The sequence below is a fragment of the Otolemur garnettii genome, unplaced genomic scaffold, assembly GCF_000181295.1.
Source record: "Otolemur garnettii isolate 467f Iridium unplaced genomic scaffold, OtoGar3 scaffold00052, whole genome shotgun sequence".
NCBI lineage: Eukaryota > Metazoa > Chordata > Mammalia > Primates > Galagidae > Otolemur > Otolemur garnettii.
Window position 1 is genome coordinate 11,541,936 of NW_003852447.1, and position 5,878 is coordinate 11,547,813.

General features: G+C 41.5%; 1 pseudogene; it reads right to left on the reverse strand.

The window, feature by feature from the left end:
* LOC100967095 overlaps window positions 1-2,611 on the reverse strand; it is an 81,290-nt pseudogene extending 78,679 nt beyond the window's left edge.
* Window positions 2,612-5,878: the final 3,267 nt, after the last annotated feature.

Sequence of the window (5,878 nt, forward strand, 5' to 3'; positions counted from 1 at the left end):
CCTACTCCCACCTCCCAGGCTAGAGGCATGCCAGTTGCTAAATGTTCTGTGATCTTCCCAGCCTGGCCCAGACTCTCACCCAAAGAGACATCCTCTGTGCAATTTGTTCAGCACCTTTCCCAAGCATGGAGACGCTGCACAGCCCAGCAGTGAACAATGAGGCAGCAGGAGGCAGCACCAACAGGCGACATCTAACGAGTTCAAGAAAAACAAAATTAAGCAGCCAAGCTCTTTAGAGCAAGAGAGGCTTTTAAGGGAGTTCTCCCAGGTAATGTAAGCAGCTGCTTTCTCACAGCGCTCACAAGGGCATGCCACAGGGCCGAACAGGCAACCCCTCCAGCCCCAGGAGAATGAGCCGAGCTGCGATGGGGATAAAATCCATTTATTTTCATGTCTCAATGAAAATCTGGATAGTTTGTAAATCACACATGCTCTGATCACATTCCTTTCAAGAATACACAGCAGATTTTCTTACTCTGGGCGCAGCCAATTTATTCACATAGGGGAAGCATTTGATCAACCTCCCTGCACAGGGATTCTCAGATGAATGTGGCTGCTGGGTTTTGTACTAAACTAGGAGCTGCATGGGAAGTGGGACAGAGACAGGGTGCTGAGAAGGTACCCGGATTATCATGTGCAAAATCTGGCCTGTGTATTACAAGGACCACGCAGGTGAGAAATGACATTTGTGTCTGGTCAGTCTTAATTTCTGAACACAGTTTACAATCTCCAGCTCAGCCACATGGTGACCCTCAATTAAACCATGCCATGTAAGGCCCCCGTTGGCACAAATACGGAGAAATCTCATTCTCCACAGTACTGTCAGAAGCAGAACAGAATGGTAATTGTGCATTTGGTCTTGTTTGTCAGCCTGCATTTTAATGCATTCGCTAATATGACCACCTGATCCAGAACCAACCCCATATTGTTCTCCCTGATTAAGCCTGGGGAAAATATTCCTCTAAGGCATCTTTGCAAAGGGACTTATCTCTTTTAAGTGTGCTGAGTTTCCGAGTGGGTGGAATGGGCTATGCTTTGCATTTCAAAAAACAGAACTGAATGCCACCAACAACACACAGTTTAAATAGTGGTATAACTGGAGCTCAGAGTTTATTTAAAAAAAAAAAAAGTTAAGATTTGACCCACACATAAGATGTGTGGTTTTTTGACCATTAATTGGATGCCCCAATCATTATTTTAAAACGGCCATCAACACAATGCCTATTTATTTAGTAGCTGTGATAGATTTGAGTTGGTAAATTGACTGGGTTAGGTGATGTTAGCTTTGTACATGAGAACAAAAAGGACTTTTCAAAAATTTCAGGTTTCTCATCTACCGTGAAAGCATTATAATTTTATAGTCCAGGGAGTAAGAGTACAGGCTCTGTAGAAAGACAGGCTTGGTTCAAATTCAGGTTTCATCTCTAGGGCAGATTCCTTAACCCCTCCCTCTCTCTATCTCTACTTGTTTGAAATGGTGTGATAACAACCTCATAGGACTGGTCTGAGAATTAAATGAGAGAAGTCATCTTAGGTGCTTAGCACTGTGCCTTAGATAAAAAGTGTACGTAAATGTTATGATTAAAGTTCCCATTAACGTGATTTAAGTACCCGCAACACGCCTGCCCCTGGTTTTTGAAAGCCTTATATCTAGGAAAGTACCCCATAAGTTTGGTCTTATCATTACAGAAAATTTTACTGCTGCAGTCCCCTCCGTCCTCTCTCTGGTTTATTTAGAGACTTCTCTTCCTTTATTGCCTCTCTGCAGAGTGCGGCTTCTTTAAGCTGGGGTTACTGCCGCCTCTGCGGGATCTATGACCCTGATAGTCTTTAACCACTAACGCTGGTAACCTCGTGTTACTCTTTATTTCTAATTTTCATGTTCTTTTCCAACTAGAGGGTAGGCTCCCTGAAAGCAGGCAGCAGGTCAGCACACACCATTCCAAAGTCTGTTAGGTGCATTTTCTATTAGGATACAAGGGGATAGAAACCAGCTCTTAGGAAACTGTTTCTGTTGCTCCCACTGCCTTCCTGAGCCTAAAGAGAGACTAGGAAGCCTCGCCTGGCTTCCACATACCAGCCCTGCCTCAGTATTGGTATGTACCCTGAAAAGATTGCTAAGACAAAAGACTACAGCGGTGAGAGGAATCCAAGATTAGAAAGAGACATTTCACTTCTTTACAATTGTACTTTAAGCCTCTTTTAAAAAGGTCTTTCTGTGCACCTGGAAGAGAGGCTCAAAATAAGAATTCCAGGCAAGATACTCTAAGCTGACACGTAAAATTCTATCCACCTACTTACCTATCTATTTACCAAATAGTTAGTGCCTCCTCTCAGAGCCCAGGCAAGACTATAGTAAATATGACGGCACCCTCTTCTTTCACTATTTTGATCTTCTTAATGAGAAAGCCAATTGGCCATAAACGGAACGAAGGCTCCGACCAATACAGTGTGGGCTGTTGCTCTCAGCAGTTAACACGTAGCCTTCCGCACCTACACACGACACCACTCTGCCGATTCCCACTCTCATCATTGGGCTGCTTGCTCGGTCACTGGGAAACAACCGCAGCCTTGGGGGCGACCGCCCCAACGCCAGGGGCGAGGCGTGCATTTCCAGTGTGTTTGCCACTGTCTCCTTTAATGATTTTTCAAATGAATACGGTCTCTGTCCCTCTGTTCTTTAGAACGTATATGTTGGGCTTCAGTGATTTCCGAGCTAATGGTAAAATATGCACCATTCAGCACTGCTCTGTCGAGATTTGAATCATTACTTGTCCTCTTCCTCTGGACAGACTGTAGGGTTAAATGGCTGGGGGGTTTTGAAACAAAAGATTTATACTCCATTTTCTTTGTACGATCCATCCACGCCTCCTGTAATAGGAGCCGGTTGAAAAGCTCTGCGTCTGGCTTGTCATTTCTCTTGCACGGTATATATTAGAGTCCAAACGACCTCTACAGCATCAAGGTTCCACAAACCTTAAATTTAAGCTACCTGCTCCACCAAAGCACCTAAAACAATAACTTTTTTATGTTGCAACAAACATTACATTTAATGAGTACAGTGCACGTGTAATGATACAGTGAATCAGTGTGAAGCCTCAAATAATGATTTCTGTTGGCACTATAAAAGGAATGTAATTTTTCTTGTTGAAATACCATTTTTCAGTTACTGCATGAGTGATGTGATAATTATCCCCTACACCTGGGATTTAAATCCAATCCTACAAGCCCATTTTCTGTTTGCAAGCTGTCAGGCTGATGCATAGGCTTTGTTCTTATCTGGCAGTCGGCAAGGAATCGGTAATTCGGAAACAACAAAGCCACTGATGGGTCATCATGTAATCTGCACTGAAAATTGCAATCTGTAATGAGATTGGAAACGCAGATGAGGTGACTAAAATTGATTACCTACCATATCTGAAAATTTCAATTTTATTGCACAAATATGATCAAGCCAGTCCATAAGTTTGGGGATTAGTTGAAAAAGAATAAAGATTACTTTTAAATTAGGTGAATGCAGATAAGTTATTTAAATGTAAATTATTTGCTTTATAGCAATATGGTTGGTCTGCGGGGTGATTCATATGGCCACATATTTTAAGTTCCCTGATGGCATCATTTCTGCCTGGGAGTTCCAATTAGAGATGGCATATACACTTTCAAGTCTTAACGGTAGTACAGTGAAGCAGACCATGAATGAGATTCACACCAACCCCCAGGCCATAAAAATTCACCTATCATTTGCTTATTATGGAAAAAATAACATCTAGAAGTCCTGGGAGCTTTAAAAAACAAGTAGCAGACTGGGCTGGGAGAATTTGTAAACATCTCCCCTCACCCACCCCCACACACTGTCTTCCAAAGGGCTAGTGGATTTAGTGCAAGAGTCAAGATTATAGGCTCAGTCTCTTCCTTCCAGTGACAACCATGAACCTCATACACATATAGTCCTAGATGATACTGATTTTGAGCATATTCTGGTCCCATTTCCCAGCTAATATAAATATCTCTCCAATTTCTTATCGGTAATATGGTAGTTTCTGAGACTAGACATTTGGCAGACCTTAATGATTGTGAAACAAAAGGTGTATCTAATCAGGAATAATTATCAAGGTACGTTGTCAGAAATGAACGACAATATGCTCATATGATGCCACCCCAATATTACACTCCTTAGTATAGCTCCCAGAAAAGATCTATTAAAGGAAGCAAGATAGAGCCTTGAAAAATTAATTTTACTTAAGAGAACATCCTCAAAAGAAAACACACACCATCGAGGTTCAACTCTCCTTATCTTTGGGGGGAGACAAGCCAAAAGATGTGTCCACCCTGTGGGCTACGGCTGCTATTACAGCTGCAAGAGTTTCTTCTATTTCTGGAAATGTATATTAATGAATTATAACAAAGGACTTTAAATTACTCTTCAGCATGAATTTCACATTCAGAACGGCCTTCGGTTTCACTGGTTTCTTGCCCAGAGTACATTGTTTTTCAGCCTATTGCCATAAACTGCTCCGGTTCGGAAGGAAAATTCTTAGGAAAAATATCTGTTACTGTTCTTCTTCTTATTGTTGTTGTTTTGTTTTACTTAGTTTTTGCTTTGATCTTCTTACATTCTGACTTTTCTGCTCAGTTCAACTGAGACCCAAAGAGGGCCCAGTGACAGCTGATGCAAGAAATAGTCATCAGCATTGACCTACAAGCTCCGTAATGATGACTAAAGCTCTAGTGGTCCAAATTAACGTCACTGGGCTTTATGTCCCATTGTTATTTATTTTAACATCATGCACACTCTTCTTCCAAAGCCAAAAGAAATTGCTTATTCATGGATTAAACTATGGAAAGGTTGACATTTCAAGTACTATCTTTATAGGCTTTCCTTATTCTTTTTTCTTTCAAATTTTAAACTCTCTCTTTCTGAAATCAACTCATTTTCTCCTTTAAACCCATTTTTCTTCTCTGAAAATCTTGACAATCTTTCCAGAAGCAGGATTATAACACTCCTCATTTCCGTTATGTGTACCTCACATTCAAAGCACATAGGCCGAGAGGGTGCCGGCTGCCCCTGCTCCCACACCGGCCCTGGCTGCCTCTTCCCTCTCGCATCTGACTCCTGCCCCTCTTTCTCATTGAAACTGCTTTCTTAGTGAACGCTGGTTGAAGCCACTGTCATCCCTAACCTGGAGGGTTGCAGGTTTTCTCTGCTTGCTATCAGGCATTTCTAAAATTCATCCCCCATAAAGCTGTCAATTATCCCTTTAAAACACACACCTGATAATATCACTCTTGTTCTTAAGTCTCTCCAATGGCTTCATGTCACACTAAAAACCAAATCCAAACACCTTACACTGGTCTGCAATTTTACAACCTCAGCTCATAATTCTCAGCCTTGTTCACTGCACCACTGCCAGGCTTGGCATCTTTGCACTCCACCTGCTTATTTCTGCAATCAGACCCTAGCCTTCGCTTACCTGCTTTCTGTTCCTGGTCCTTCTGGTCACTCAGATCACAGCCAAATTATCCCTTCCTCAGGGAAGCCTTCCTTGCCTGCCCCTCTTCGATCCAATCTATTATAAATTATCGACTCAGTCACTTTCTATTCCAACGTTCTCTGCAAATTCCTTGATAGTGTCTAACATTTCTGGTACTTCTTTTATTTATTATTATTTATGTTATTTTTTTGTTTCCTCCAACTTCATGTAAGTTGCATAGAGCAGGAATCTTGCTTGTCTTACTTTTGAGAATTGCATAGTACATGCTATACGCCCCATTAAGAGGTTAGAATAAATATTAGCACTTATCTCCTACTCATTTTATCCAGTTGTTTTTTCTTATAGTTTTTTCAATCATTATATTTCCCACATGAGAACTGATGGTG